The sequence below is a fragment of the Saccopteryx leptura genome, chromosome 3, assembly GCF_036850995.1.
Source record: "Saccopteryx leptura isolate mSacLep1 chromosome 3, mSacLep1_pri_phased_curated, whole genome shotgun sequence".
In the NCBI taxonomy this organism is placed as follows: Eukaryota; Metazoa; Chordata; class Mammalia; order Chiroptera; family Emballonuridae; genus Saccopteryx; species Saccopteryx leptura.
This window is the reverse complement of record NC_089505.1, coordinates 89,734,983-89,747,033: the sequence shown is the minus strand read 5'-3', so window position 1 is coordinate 89,747,033 and position 12,051 is coordinate 89,734,983. Positions and strand designations below refer to the sequence as shown.

The 12,051-nt window shown below is 50.6% G+C and overlaps 1 protein-coding gene and 1 pseudogene across 7 annotated transcripts in view; both read right to left on the bottom strand.

Annotated features, from left to right (window-relative positions):
- Positions 1 to 12,051, bottom strand: part of PIK3CD (phosphatidylinositol-4,5-bisphosphate 3-kinase catalytic subunit delta) — a 55,432-nt gene that overhangs the window by 24,668 nt on the left and 18,713 nt on the right. For 4 of the 7 annotated variants that reach the window (XM_066374984.1, XM_066374988.1, XM_066374986.1 and 1 more), the window contains exon 2: positions 2,750 to 2,871. The gene's annotated coding sequence lies outside the window, so the exon portion shown is untranslated. Of the gene's footprint in view, positions 1 to 2,749; positions 2,872 to 4,472; positions 4,609 to 5,643; positions 6,169 to 12,051 lie in introns of those variants that run through there. The other 3 variants (XM_066374983.1, XM_066374989.1, XM_066374985.1) reach the window with 2 other exon arrangements.
- Positions 8,953 to 9,064, bottom strand: LOC136401776 (U2 spliceosomal RNA; annotated as a pseudogene).

Below are 12,051 nucleotides of genomic sequence, written 5' to 3'. Positions count from 1 at the left end.
CGCCACCCTCTATCCCAGAGTCGGGAACCCTCTGTAGCGCCCATTCTTGAGCCTGGGGGTCCCGTGGACACGTCCACTGGCTTCCCCCATAGCACAGGACACTCAGAGCTCTCTGCCTGGCTTCTCTTGTCCACCTGTTCCCTATTTTCAACTTTCCCCTCACACCCCTCCGCCGCTCCATTCCTTTCTGTTTTCTTAAGCATTTATATACCTTTGCTTTCATTTCAGTGGGCTTTTGAAACACAGCAGAAACAAACGCATGCATTCAATCTGTTATGTTTATGTGGAAGCCTGTACTAATACATAAGAAGTAATGAAAACCAAGCTTCCAAAGATACACACAGAAGTCTCTGCGGTGGGTGGAGGGAGGGTTTCCCCGCAAGGAAACAACGGTGGTAGGACAGATATATAGGAGAGTCATGCTTGCATTTTTTTTTTTTTTTGCATTTTGCAAATTTTTGACAGTAAATAGGTATTTTTAAAAATAAAAACATATGAAGGTTAAAATGATTAAAAGATATCTTCTGAAAGAAGCATCAAGATAGTGTAAACAGGCCCTGGCCGGTTGGCTCAGCAGTAGAGCGTTGGCCTGGCGTGCGGGGGACCCAGGTTCGATTCCCGGCCAGGGCACATAGGAGAAGCGCCCATTTGCTTCTCCACCCCCCCCTCCTTCCTCTCTGTCTCTCTCTTCCCCTCCCGCAGCCAAGGCTCCATTGGAGCAAAGATGGCCCGGGCGCTGGGGATGGCTCCTTGGCCTCTGCCCTAGGCGCTAGAGTGGCTCTGGTCACAGCGGAGCGACGCCCCGGAGGGGCAGAGCATCGCCCCTGGTGGGCGTGCCGGGTGGATCCCGGTCAGGAGCATGCGGGAGTCTGTATGACTGTCTCTCCCCGTTTCCAGCTTCGGAAAAATACAAAAAAAAAAAAAAAAAGATAGTGTAAACAGGTGTGCAGAAGAAATTAATCACTGCAACACATATATATCTACACGAGCCGAGGTTTCGCCTCTGCTCCAGGGCCTAGGGTCCCATGAAAGCAGCCGAGGCTTCCAGGGGGCGGGGGCGAGAGAGGCGCTGAGTGCTGGGCCAGTCTCTCTGCTTGCTCCACAGTGGCTCCTGTAGTTAACCTGCTTCAGGGGTTAAAATTCCACTGAATATTTTTATCTCAAAGGGATTCACACGCAGCTGACCAGGTGGTGGCGCAGTGGATAGAGAGTTGATCTGGGGCGCTTAAGACCCAAGTTTGAAACCCTGAGGTCCTGGCTTGGGTGCCAGCTCATCATCTAGCTTGAGATTGGGATCACAGACATGACTCCTGGATTGCTGGCTTGAGCCCAAGGTCACTGGCTTGAGCAAGGGGTCATTGGCTCACCTGGAGCCTCTCAGTCAAGGCACATATGAGAAAAGCAACCAATGAACAACTAAAATGCCACAGCTATGAGTTGATGCTTTTCATCTCCCTCCCATCCTGTCTGTCTCTGTCTCTCTTTCTCACACACTAAAAGAAAAAAAAAAAAAAAAAAAAAAAAAGATTCACACATAACAAAAAGGTTTGGAAAATACCAGTGAAGCTCTAAAGAAAATGAGGTTAAGGGGGCGGGGGGCCACTGAGAATGACACCAGGCTGTAACTCAAACCCTTGCTATCGTGAAATGATGGTAGCTGTTCAGGTGCCTACATACGGAATAACGGGCTGTGCTCCCACAGAATACTATGTTCCCACAGAGCATGCAGTGGGGGCTGCTGGCTGTTCACCTGGGAGCCGCCAACCGTACCCAGCTACTCCCAGATGCCAGAGGGGGATGCTTAGCCAATGCCCAGCCAATGTCAGTCCCTGGCCTCAGTTTCTTCACTTGTACAATGAAAAGGACTGCATTCAGATTCCAAGCTAATGTTCTAGAAGCTCCAGGGGCCTGACCAGGCGGTGGCGCAGTGGATAGAGCGTCGAACTGGGATGCGGAGGACCCAGGTTCGAGACCCCGAGGTCGCCAGCTTGAGTGCAGGCTCATCCGGTTTGAGCAAAAGCTCACCAGCTTGGACCCAAGGTCGCTGGCTCAAGCAAGGGGTTACTCGGTCTGCTGTAGCCCCATGGTCAAGGCACATATGAGAAAGCAATCAATGAACAACTAAGGTGTCGCAATGAAAAAACTGATGATTGATGCTTCTCATCTTTCTCTGTTCCTGTCTGTCTGTCCCTATCTATCCCTTTGACTCTCTCTCTGTCTCTGTAAAAAAATAAATAAATTTAAAAAATAAATAGAAGCTCCAGGGAACATCCTATTACTGATACAATGACTGCCAACTTTCTGGAGAAAAAGAATGTCCCCAGTAAGGACTCCTCGAGAAGCAAGAATATCAAGTTGTTAAAATTCAACCCACTTCCCTTTGGAAGAATATTTTAATTCTCTCTCTTCAGATAGGCCAGCCCAACCTTACCATGACTGGAACAAGTCAAATACCAAATGTCGCAGCATAGTAATAGGCTCCAGGGCCCCTTGAAGCAGAGCAGTCCCTTCCTTTCCCAGACACCAGCATCCCTCTCTTGGGAAGCTGGCTGAGGTCTAGTTCACTTCCCGCTCATTGGCTTCTACCATAAATCTGGGCCATTCTCCTCCTTTCGGCTCTAGTCCTACAGATAGGTTCTTCTCCGGCTGAATGGTCAGGGAGGGCGGACGATTACATTCAAATTTCAACCCATCTACAAAAATCCCATCTCTCCTCTCAGCACCCGTGTGTCTCCTTTGCCCGACCTACCTCTCTGGAATGGCCCAAGAAAGACCAGACACGAGAACCCCTTCTGCCTGGCAGATGACAGATGCTCTGGAACCAGTGAGTGTCATTCCGCTCTTGCTTGACTCTGAGAGCTCCTTATCAGTCTGAAAAAAGAAAGAACAAAAATTAAAAGAGTCTCAGAAACCTCCTGTGTGTTCTCTTATAGAACTTCAGCTTAAAAGCAACTGTTTCACCCAGGATCCCTTTTTGCAAACCGATCACATTCTGCTCGATGGGCCTTTTTCACCATCTGTGGCAATGCAACCCCAGCTCCCTTTGGTGGCACTGAAGCGTTTCCAGCGCCTGAAGCAGGAATATATATACATACAGATGACTCAGATCATTTTTAGAATTGTTTGTTGGTTTTGTTTGGCTTTTGAAAGCAAAGTCAGTGATCTGAGCCAAGCCTAGGTTTGAGTTCCATTCAATGGCTTCAAAAAGCAGGTTCCTGAATCTGAGGTCCCATTCAAGACTCAAATTGCATCATAAAGGAAGATATATCCCAGCTCCTAGAGATGAAAAGAGAGTATAGAGAGTTGGCAGTCCACTCACTGCATCTGTGGGCTAGTCTTGGAAATAATCTGGCCCCAGAGAGGGAGTAGGGCCCACCCTCCACCTAACCCCAGACCCTGGGCACAACTATCTCGACAGCAGGGAGTCTCCTGCCTGGGACCCACTAAGCTTCCCCATGAGACAAAAAAGTCCACTGCTAGGAAGCCGTTGGAAAGCGTACCCATCCCAAGAATACATTTCCCAAGGACAAGCTGAATCGCTCCCTGTTGCCAGACTACTGGAAGGATATATACATCCCTGGACCCTGCTGCAGGAGCCCAGAAACGTGGGCATAGATGGTCCCTCCACTCAGCATCCATGAGACACTGGCAAGGTCTTCCCAAGGCACTGCCGCCAGAGAAATGGGAGGTCAATGCCAAGAGCTAAGGAAGAAATAACTTCCATTGATGACCAACCGAGTTCACAAGAGGACGAAAAAAACAGCAGCTCAGTCACGGGGCATTGAGACATGATCGCAGAGAAAGCGCTTGGGAAAGGAGGAAAGACAAAGCAGAAAGCATGATGGATCCCAGAGAGGGAAGAGTTAGAGAAGGCAAGGAAGGAACTCGTCCTCAGGAATCCAGGTCAGGAAATACGGAGCCGGGACAAAATCCACAAGAGGGCGGCCGGGGAGGAGGCTCTTCCCCGGAAAGAGAGGTGGGTCTTCTGCTTCGGCTCTCACGCTCAGGACCTCGACCTGGGTCTGCCGCCCTCTAGCCGTTTGGGTTCAAGGGCAAAGCTTGGGAGGCAACTCTAGGAATGGACAGAGAGCAAGATGCTCCGTCCAGAATCGGGGGCAGGGGGAGGGGAGGACGCACGTAGCAACTGCTGGGTCCCTGACAAGTAAACAGCTTGCCCTGAACGGCCGAGGGCCCTCCGGCTCATCCCATCAAGGGCGAGAGCGGGACAGCCCGACTCCCGGCCCCAGGAAACACAAAAGGGATGCAGTGAGATCAGGAGAGGAGGGCGGCCCCCTGCCTCGGCCTCCCCCGTGGAGTGCGGCCCGCCTCCCCAAACCCCACGCCCCTGGCTGGACGCTGGACCCCTGAGCTCCCCAGGCGGACAAAGCCCGGTGCCGGGCGGGGCGGGGCGTGCAACCAGCGCGGAGCTGTCACTGAGACCCCGCAGCCTAGTGCACAGGTGGGCTCCGTACCCGTGTTGGTGCCGGGGGCAGGGCCCGGTCTCCCTGGAGACGGCTGCTCAGGGGACGCGGCAAGCGGGTCCCGGACCAGAGGGAAGGTGCGAGCCTCCGGGTGGCGGCGCGGAGCCCGCGGGGGCCTGAGGGCAGGCCCGCGGCGCGGAGCCGGCAAGCTGGGCATCAGTGGAGGGGCGCGGCCCAGGGCGGGACCCGACAGCGCGCGGATGCGGGCGGGGCCAGGGGGCGGGGCGTCTGGCGGGGCGGGGCCAGGGCCTGCCGCCGCGCGGGCACCGTCGCCAAATTCTCACAGCCCCAGCCAGGCGAAGCAATGGAGCGCAAGCCGTAACCGGGCGCGGAGCGGCGGCGGCGGCGGCGGCTAATCCTTCCCGACCCCGGCTGCACCCGCCCGACTTGCAGGGCTGGATCCCAGAGCCTCCGCGCCGCCGCCGGACCCCCGGAGGAGTGCGCATGCTGCCCTTTGCCAGAGGCACGGTCCCGCCTTGTACCCAGAGAATACAAAGTGCCATTTGCAAAGTTAGCGAGGATTCGTCGTCTGCCAAAACGCTTTCCGCTCCCGGGTTCCCCGGGAATCACCAGAAAGGGCGGGGCACTGGAGCCTGTCACAGATCGTGAGCCGAGGTCACCCGAATAACTGGCCATCCCAGACTCTGGGCTCACATCCAGTGTGCAAGCTGCTCCTCCGGGCCTTCGTTTCCATCGGGGTTCCCCTTACAAGTCGGATTTAGGAAATAATGGGTTTCCCCGGGACTTTCACTAACGCCTCTTTTCATTACAGTGGTGGCCCGGCGCTGGAGGTAGAGGTCAGCCCCTGCGCGTGCAGCATGTTTGCAGTTTTCGTCTGGGAAGCACACCGTACGGGGGGATAACGGTCTGCCTGGGGTTGTAAATAAGAAAACCGAGGCTCAGTGGCAAGGAACTCGGACGCACACACGCACACATACAGACACGCACACACGCACACTTACAGAGACACTCAAACACTCTTGTCCGCAGGCAATCGCACCGCCTCTTAGCGGCAGAACATTGGAACTGCTTCGGTTTGGTACCGGACCCAAACGCTTCCTGCCCTGCAGTGTCCCATATCCCTTCAGAATGTGCATTCGGGTCACAGCCTTGGATTTAAACTTTTGCCACTGTGGAGCGCTGACGGAGGAACGGAGCGTACGGTTTAGAGTCACCCCAGTCGGGTCCCATCAGCGGAGCAGACGTGGCTGGAGGAAAGTGGCTGGAGCTCCAATTGCTCTGCGCGTCCCGCCACTGTCAGGTCCCAGGGGAGCCACCAGGAGCCTCCGCTAGCCCCAGCGTCCCTGAGAGCATGCGGGGAGAAAAAGCGGCAAAACTCAGCCAGAAGCGTGGGAGAAGAGGACTGGGTGGCCAGGTCGTGGAGGGTCCCACGACCCTCAGTGATGTCTGTGTCCCTGTTCCAAGCACCCAATAACCCTGTCAGGGCCAGGCTCCCAGCACCCAGGGCATCTCAAGGAGAAGAAAAAGAGGTGTTTTGGGGAGCAAGGAGGCAACCCCCCTCCACATCTTGTCCCCAGAAGCCAGACACACTCAAAACACACTCGCACACATGTTCACACACACTCAAGTACAATTATGTAAACTGGCACTGTCGTGTACTTCACACGCACTCAGCCACAGAAACCAAAGACACACACACAGATGCACACTTTCACAAAGACAAAAGGATATAAACTGACATACAGTGTCACAGACACCAAGACCACACGCACACTCCTGCACATCCACACACTGAACCTCACTCACCCACCCACATGGGGGTGGGTTGGGGGGGCCTTGTGTATTTGGCAGCCAATCACTGGAAAAGGCAGAGCCTGGGCCACTAGATGGGGACAGCCCAGCTAGACCCATGGTCCAAGCTTTCTCTACCTCCCCTTCATTTCTTGGTGGGGGGGGGGAGCATGGTGCAGCAGAAGCCAATCAGAAGACAGATGCCCCCCCAAACTCTGTGGCGTGGAGGAACACTTGGGTCCAAATAAGCCATTGGAATTCACAGTGGGATCTTGGATGGGCAGAGAGAAGCTCAGAGTTCTCTGACAGCCACCTGTCTGGGGAGGGGCGATATCCTTAGCAACCCCCAACCAGGAAAAGGATAATGACCTACAGTGCCAGGCCTCCCCAAAAAGTTTTTCCGAGAGGCAGACAGGGGTTGGTCGTTCCACTCTCCCCATCCCAACTGTGAGTGCCAGTCTCCCTAGGGGCCCAGCCCTGCAGACTTCCCTTTCTCTCCTACAGGGGTTGGCAGGGAAGCCAAGCCCAAAGACAAGGTCCTCCTCAGCAATGAAACCCAATGGCCTGGCTTGGGATTCAAATTGCAGGTCGGAGGTACTGGTTCCTCTGGAGCTCAGAGAAAAATCCAAGATTCTTTGAAACGGCAAAGCCACAAAACGTCTTCCTGCATGTATGACAAAGCTATACTGGAACTGCACTGACAAATTCCAGAAAGACACACCACTTAAGTTCTTTGGGAGAGAATTAAGTGGATTAATACAGATACAAAGTCTCTAGTGCCTGGTGCATAGAGTGGATGCTCAGTAAATGTTTGCTCTCACAGGTGGGAAACAGACACAAAGAGATTGAGTTACTTAAGTCACACAGTTACTTAGTGCAGAGATAGAAGAAACAACTCAATCTCCTGATTCCTCATTTAGGGCTCGGGTATATTAAGTTCTCTCTGAGATATAGGTAAGGGTGTGAAAACATTACAGCAGTCCCCCCTTTGATCCTGGTAATGGTTACCCGAAACCGCAGATAGTACCAAATCCTATATAAATTGCTTCTTCCGATATAGCCATACCCGTGATAACGTTTAATTTATATGTTAGGCACAGCAAGAGATTAACAACAACAACTACTAATAAAATAGAACAATTATAACAATCTACGGTAATAAAGAGCATGAATGTGTTCTCTCTCTCTCAAAATATCTTTTTGTCCTGGACTCATCCTTCTTCCTGTGATGATGTGAGAAGGCACAGTGCCTGTGTGGTGAGATGCTATGGAAAACGAGACACTGTTAAGTAAAATGAGTTATTTGGCCTGACCTGTGGTGGCGCAGTGGATAAAGTGTTGACCTTGAACACTGAGGTCGCTGATTCAAAACCCTGGGCTTGCCTGGTCAAGGCACATATGGGAGTTGATGCTTCCCACTCCTCCCCCCTTTCTCTCTCTCTGTCTCTGTCTCTGTCTCTCCCTCTCTAAAATGAATCAATAAAAAAATGAGTTACTTGAACACAAGCACTGCAGCGCAACAATCGCTCTGATAACACAGGCAGCTGCTAAGTGGCTACTAAGACTTTACTTCAGCTATATGTTGACTTATGAAAAGCCTGCGTAAATAACGCTTTTTTAAAAAAAGACAATTTTGTGGATTGTACAAAAACACTGGTCCATGTTTTATGGGGAACGTGTGCTCAACTAACTCTGTGTCCTCAAAGAAGCACCTCCACCTCTCTTTTCTCCTCCCAACGCCATGTGTTTCAAAATAAGAAACCAACTATGGGGCAAATCTCCATTATCTGGAAGCATCGCTAACTATATATTTAAGACCATTATCACCTCTCATCACTGTAGAGGCCATTAGGAGGGCTAGCGAAGATTTATACAGACTATAGAAATGGGAGTAACTGTGAGAACTCTATCAATGGAGAAATGGAACCAAACAAGCAAACAAACAAACAAAAAAACTGTCAACCAGTTATTTTATCTTTTCTATAGCAGTTGATTGATGCATAGATGGAGAAATTAAACCAAACACAAAAATACCAAACCGTCAACCAGTTTATCTTTATTATAGCTTTCCTTATGGCAAAATTCTCTTATGGCCCATGAATTACGTGGTGAAAATGTTTGCAGCAAAAACGCTTATGGCAAAGATGCTTGTGGGGAAAGTACCTAGAACCAGAGTGAATACAGAGGACAAAAAGATGATTCACATCCCAAGTGGCATGAGATAGCATCATGCTACTAAAAAGGGCATGCAATTTAAAACGTATGAGTTGTTTATTTCTGGAACTTTCCATTTAATATTTTCAGACTGAGGTTGAGGGTGGGTAATTGAAACCGTAGATAAGGTGGTGGGTAGGAACTTCTCTTGTTTACTAGGTAAATAAATTTGTTTCGCCACTGTGAGAAAAATTGGAATACATAGAAAAATTAAATTCCCGCCCCTCTACTTGTTACTGCCGAATGGAGCGAGTCCTCTTATAAGTTCCCAAGCAAGAGGCCGGAAGCCAGGGGAGCTTGCTCTCATCCGTGAGAGCCCTTGCTACATTCAACTAGTAAGAGGGAAGTTTATTTTCTTTCTTAATCACTCCTTCTCCCTCTCCTGAGGCTTCTAGGTCACCTCGCTGTGATGAAATCTCAGCTTCTCCCTGCTGCCCACCAATACCCCAACCACCAACCTTCCTAGGATTGGCTCTTCCTATTCAAATTTGGCATTCAGCATTGTAGGGGGTCAGAACATATCACCTCAAAGTGCCATCATCACATGGCACTTTGGCATATTAGACTGAGAAGAACAGATACTACACTTGATCTTAGCCAACAGACAGAGAATCAGTGGCACTTTGGCATATTATTTTCAATTAAAAGTATAGTTGAGGCCCAGGCTGGTTGGCTCAGTGGTAGAGCATCAGCCCAGCGTGTGGATGTCCCAGGTTTGATTCCCCGTCAGGGCACACAGGAGAAGAGATCATCTGCTTCTCTACCCCTCCCCCTCTCCTTTCTCTCTATCTCTCTCTTCCCCTCCTGCAGCCAGGGCTCCATTGGAGCACGTTGGCCCAGGCGCTGAGGAAGGCACCATGGCCTCTGCCTCAGGGGCCAAAGTGACTCAGGTAGCAATGGAGCAAGGGCCCCAGATGGGCAGAACATCGCCCCTAGTGGGCATGCCGGGTGGATCACGGTTGGGAGCATGCAGGAGTCTGTCTCTCTGCCTCCTCACTTCTCACTTCAGAAAAAAAAAAAAGGTTGAGAAATAGCCAGTGTACGAAGGGTGCTCTGAGCATCCTTTGTCCCCCAGAAAGCAGGAGAAAGAAGGTGCCTTCCTTGTACCCCAGGGGGTGAAATCCATCCTTCTCACCAGGGACAGGGAATCTAGGGCCAAGAGACTGCATAACCAAACCCTGTCCCTTCCACTTTCCTACCCGGAGCCCACACCCGTTTGTCTCACCAACCCTTCACATATTTATTGTTTCTTTGTCTAAAAAGAACAAAAGCTTCCTGCTCTGGTCACCTCTTTGAGTCTCACCTTTTTTTTGGGGGGGGGGGGGGAGGCTCCTGTACTTTTGTTTGTAATTAAATTCTCTTTTCTCCCATTAGAAGGGTAGAGGGGAAAATGATTATTCCTTCCCCACAGCATTTTTAGGTGTGGTCAGATAAGACACTGAGTGGGGACAAGAGTGGGAAGAGCCAAGGGGGGGGGGGGATAGGATAAAACTAACAAAAGAAAAAAAACAAGTAAATGTGTTTGTTTTCAATTCTATTTGAAAAACACAGAAGGACTCTGGAAAATAATCCTCCTCAACGGGGAGAGACTGTCCACAGTTGTGCACACAATTCCCCCTTGATCGTTTTACTCCGAGGCTCAGGGACCCTAATGACGGGAGTGTCTGGCCCCGACTGTCCTGCCACCTTTGTGTGTTTTCATTCATCTTTGAGACTCCTCCCCCCAGTGAACTCAAAAAGTGGCTCATCCACCCTGGCTGGATTGCTCGGTTGGTAGAGCATCGCCCTGAAGCACAGAGATTGCCAGTTTAGTCCTTGGTCAGGGCACATACAAGGAACAGATCAATGTTCCTGCCTCTCCCTCTCTCTCCCTTCCTCTCTCTAAGATCAATAAACATTAAAGTGTGGGGGGGGGGGTTCACCTGTAGTTAAAAAGCAAAGTTAATTAGAATTCAGAGCCTCTTTCTTTTTCTCTCCTTCCTTCCTTCCTTCCTTTCTCCCTTCCTTCCTTTCTTTTCTCCCTCCCCTCCCCCCCCTTCCCTTTCTCTCTTCCAATTCCCCTAACCTAAACCCAAAGTCTGCCTTTATCAAGGTATCTGGAGTTTGTAGTCTGGGAGGGAGCAGGAGAGAAAAACGATGCTCCCGTTTGCAACGCTCATTCTTTCTTGTGTCAACCCCAAAGCCCTCGTGGCTGCAGGCACTGTCTGTCCCAGGAAAGGCTGGAGCAGGAGCCCTGGAATTGCAGCTGGATTCAGATGAGTTTCCTAATCACTTCAGAGCTGAGCGGTTTCTCATGAGAGCAGTGCCCAACCTTGGCCAGCCTTGGGCAACCTCGGCCAGCCTTGGGGTAATCGGGCGGGGGGCTTCTCATGGGGACATGGCAGCGAAGCCCCTAGTTACACACCTCCCTCCACTGCTTCCTGTGAGCCTTAGTTTTTGAGTTCTAGTATCACCATGCCTTAAACTTCTTTACATCTTTTAAAGAAGAAGAGAGAGTCCTCTGTTGAATACTTATTGGAAGAAAATTATAGTAAGGGCAGAAATAGGGTGCCCAGAATAGCAGGGCGTAGTGTGAATCCCACATCCAGGATCCTGAAAGGCCCCCTGGAAACTCACAAAACGGATCTTCCAGAATTTTCTCTCTATGTGTGTAAGAAGCCATTGAGGGCAAGAAAATTGAACTAAGGGCTAGTAAACTCTTTTAAGTTGGGACAAAATTTGAAGAAGGTAAAAAGGATGAGTCTGGGCTTACCCTTAAAGATCATTTGGTTAAGATGGGACAGGGGGCTTGCTGGGGTCACACAGTTGGATACATCATAGTCGATTTCTGGGTGCTAAATATCGGTACCGAGAGATACTAAAACCAATGAGCACGTGGACAGCGGCCACAGAGGGAGCAGCAGGTAACATTTTCTGGCCCGAACTACTTGGACTGCAGTCATTGTGCTACAATGCTTTACAGTTATTGTGGGGGCTTTATAACGTGGTGGTAAAATTCTTTAACATTCTGCCACTGCGAGGTGCCAGCTATGTCCATCCCCTTAAAGCTGGGGGACTTGTGACTTCTTTGACCGAGAGAGAGTACAGTAGAAACGAAGCTAAGAGCAACTTGAGAGGTTGGGTCATAAAAGGCCAGGCAGCTTCCTCCTTGGTTCAGAACCAAGCTCTTGGCACTCAGCCCATCAAGGCAATGTGACCTCCTGAAGTTGCCACACGGTGACAAAGCCCCAGCCAGAAAGAGAAGTCAGGTGTCAGCACATAGGTAGATAGTCCCATCCAAATCCAACTTCTAAGCCATCCCCGCCCAGGAAGCTAGACTTGAATGAAGAAACCTCTAGATGATTCCACGCCCCAATTGCTCAAATTATTGGCCGTCCTCTGAGAGTTTTCCCGGCTGTCCCGCCAAACCGTCTCAGTTCCTGGCCCTCAGAATTGTGGGTGCAGTAAAACCGTAGTTGCTTCACACCTCTAAGTTCAATGTGTTGTTTTTGTTATGCAGCAATAAATATCTGGAATTTTGATTATCTTATTAAATCCTAAAAGCAGCCCCCTGAGGTAGTTATTATCACCATCTTCATGAGAAAATAGAGGCCCAGGACCTCCC